The sequence below is a fragment of the Vigna radiata genome, chromosome 10 (assembly GCF_000741045.1).
Source record: "Vigna radiata var. radiata cultivar VC1973A chromosome 10, Vradiata_ver6, whole genome shotgun sequence".
NCBI lineage: Eukaryota > Viridiplantae > Streptophyta > Magnoliopsida > Fabales > Fabaceae > Vigna > Vigna radiata.
The window spans coordinates 6,221,818-6,225,371 of NC_028360.1; the positions used below are offsets into that span (position 1 = coordinate 6,221,818).

Sequence of the window (3,554 nt, forward strand, 5' to 3'; positions counted from 1 at the left end):
TTCATTGAATAAAAAAAATGAATTTGGATGTCTTGGGAAGAGGAGCTCACGGATTCAAGAGAAAATGGTTTTCTTATGTTACTTTTATTTGAATTTAGAAATTACCTTTGCATTCATGTGCACACGGTACCAGCCATGTGGCACTAGTAAAAAAATAGTCTTTTAACGCGCCTAATATGCCTCAGTTCTCACAAAACCGAAACATATTAAAACGCGGTGGCATTTTTGTAATTAAAACAAACTTATATGCCTCGGTTCAGTGAAAACCGGAGCCTATGGACTCTACTGCCTCGGTTATTTACAAAACCGAAGCTTTCGACATAGCTGTACTGTTTCGGTCTTCTACGAACCGATGCCATTGGGCTTTTTTGTTTTAGTTTGCCTTCTAACTGAGGCATATATGTCTCTTTTCCTCCCACATCTTCAGTCACGGTTTCTCGAGGTATATCTTCGTGCAAACCCTATTCTTCACCTCTGTTAGGTTTCCCACATCTCTCGTCCAATTTCTTACCATTTTGGCCGTTTAAACAATTGAATATCTCTCTCCTTACCGTTAAATGCCTTCCTCCACTGATTTCACCGATTAGTTATTCTTTCTTCATTTTCCACCGATTGGAACTTCCTTCATCGATTATTTCCCTTTTTCATCTTCCATGGCCATCTTCATGAAGCTCCGTCGTCACGGATGGTGGCCTGTCTACTGTCATCGCCAAGCCCAACGGCTACGGCGGTGAGTTCTTCTTCTTCTCTCTCGTCACCGCCAAAGGATGGCAAATCTGGGGTTCGCGTTTTGACTTTCTAGCGGTGGTGCAGCATCGGAGTTTCTCGTGGGCGAATGTCGTTTAGGGGATTTAGGGTTTGAGGGCTTGAGGTCGTTTTGGGGGCTTGAGGGCTTGAGGGCCAATGTCGGAGTTTCTTTGGGGTTTTGTCGTTTTGGGGCTTGAGGTCTTGGTGGAAAAGGTTGGAGTGGGTATTGCAGACGCAGACGTCGCAGGACTTGCGCTGGGGTTCGAAGGAGGTAGAGAAAGGTTCATTTTTAGAGGCGGAAAAGGACTTTGTCTGGCGTAGCTTCGGGAGGGCGGGTGGGCGAAAGGGGGCTTTAAGGGTGGCGGCGGTGATGGATGGAGGTTTGTGGGTAGTGGCAGGGCTGTTGTTGGGGTTGAGGAGGGCGAGACATTCACAGAGGCATGAGGGACAGAAGCCGGTGAAGGCTTCGAAAGGGTGGCGGGGGTAGGAGGTGGAGGTGGAGGTGAATCTTCGTCAGTGTTGAGGGTGATGAAATCAAACACGACCATGCAAAGGTATCCAACAATTTTCCCGTGTGCAATTTGCATGAGTCAAACATCAATATCTGTGGGTGTGAGCACTCATGTGAATGGAGTAACGATCCTTGATTTTTAATTATTATTGCAGGTTGATAATGACCCTGGGTTTCACTCCCAACCTGACAAGTCCAAAACTGTGATTGAGAATGATGCAGTGTTTTCTAGTCCAGCTTTGGAATCAAAAACTAAAATCCTTGGCAGTAGTAGTTCACTGCAGCAAAATGCAAACATGGAGCATAAGTTAGATCATTTGGGTCATGGAAGTAATCAAGTTAGTGACTATAATTGTGGTCAAACTCAAGATGCAGATGTGAACTCTAAAAGTTGTTATTGTGCTCAGGAGAATTCATTTGTTCTATTTTCTGCTGCTCTTGAATGTTGTTTTTGTGCTTAAAGAGATTTCATATGTTCTTTTTTTTGCTGCTAGTTATTTAGGTCTTGACTGCAATTGGGAACTTCTGCATATGTTCAATTGCCGTGGGGATGTTTATTGAGATTATTGTTATGTATCCCATCTAAGATCGACAATATCGCCCTAGAATTGATAACCTTCTTGTGCTTCTCATTGGTGGAATCCCAATTGTCATGCCCACAGTTCTCTGAGTGACTATGGCCATTGGTTCTCATAGGCCATCGCAGCAGGTATGTTAGGTTCAATTAAGTATGTTTGGTGGACATTTGCTAGAAATAGTGATTAATTGGTTATATGATTTTTTTTGTGGTCATATTTATTTTTCAATTTTAATCTTTAAATAAAAGATTTTTAAAATATAAATAATTATTTTAGTGACGATATTTTCAATTTTAACTATTCTTTTGATTTAACATTAAATTTAAACTTAATCATATTTATAATTATAAAACTATATACCATACAACGTCGTATTTGTTAAAAATTGATATATAAAGAAATTTATGGAAAAGGCCAATTTATTCTAATGACTACATTGCATTAAAGTGATTAATTGGTTATATTGTTTGGTGGACAATTGAGAATCAAGATGCAATAGACACTGCCATAGTTGGGATGTTAACCAAAAGAGGTTAGTCATTGATATGTTAATTCCTTTGATGGCGTCTTTATTATCTTGAATCCTCTGTAGCTATAATATGCATTGCATCATAATTTTTGTTTTGTACTCATCTTTGTATATTAATTTTCTTTTCTATCTTGCTTCTATTAAGGCTCGTCTTGGTATCAGAGAAGTCCATTTACTTCCTTTCAATCCCATTGATAAGAGAACGACATTGACATATATTGATCGTGATGGTAAAATGCAGAGTAAGCAAAGGTGCACCAGAACAGGTAACCTACTAGCATTTTTTCTCATGAATTTTTGTTGAAGTCTTGCTTATTATTCTCATTCTGATTTGTACAATTATGACATGACTGCTAGAGCCTTAATTATGCAGTTATAGATAAATTTACAGAGCGTGGTTTACTTACCCTTGCAGTAGCATTCCAGGTAATTGATTCATTGCATACACTATTACATGATACTAGACTAATATATATTTGTACTTCATGCTAGAGATATTTACTTGGCTTTCTCCATTTTATACAGGACGTTCTACATGGAAACAAAGAGAGTCTAGGTGGCCCATGGCAGTTTATTGGTCTTTTGCCTCTGTTTGACCCACCTAGGCATGATAGTGTAGAAACAATACGCAGGGCACTAAACCTTGGAGTCAATTTTAAAATGATTACAGGTACGTTACATATATGTTGAAAAACTTAAGTTTCTTGTATTTGTGGGATTAAAAAAACTTTTCTTTAAATATGTATCCTTCATTTGCATTGCTCGGGCAGGACAAGGATGAATCCATATCTGCATTACCTATTGATGAACTGATTGAAAAAGTAGATGGGTTTGTTGGTGTTTTTCCTGGTGTGTTTCTATCTTCATCTTTGCAATTGGTTGTTTTTAATACTATTGGTGATCATATATTNGATGAAAGATTGATTATAAATTGGAAGAATTTATCAATATGTGTTTGTTTTCTCATATTGATGTATATTTTGCTAGAGCACAAGTATGAGATTGTGAAACGTTTGCAAGCCAGGAAACATTTATGGAATGACTGGTGATGTAGTGAATGACGCACCTGCATGCACTCAAGAAGGCCCACATTGGTATAGCTGTTGCTGACGGAACTGATGCAGCTCGGAGTGCATCTGATATTGTTTTAACAGAACCTGGCCTTAGTGTTATTTCATTATTGTATTAG

At 38.7% G+C, this 3,554-nt stretch overlaps 1 pseudogene; it reads left to right on the top strand.

Moving 5' to 3' along the window:
• The first annotated feature begins 1,934 nt into the window (after positions 1–1,934).
• Positions 1,935–3,554, top strand: LOC106774722 (annotated as a pseudogene).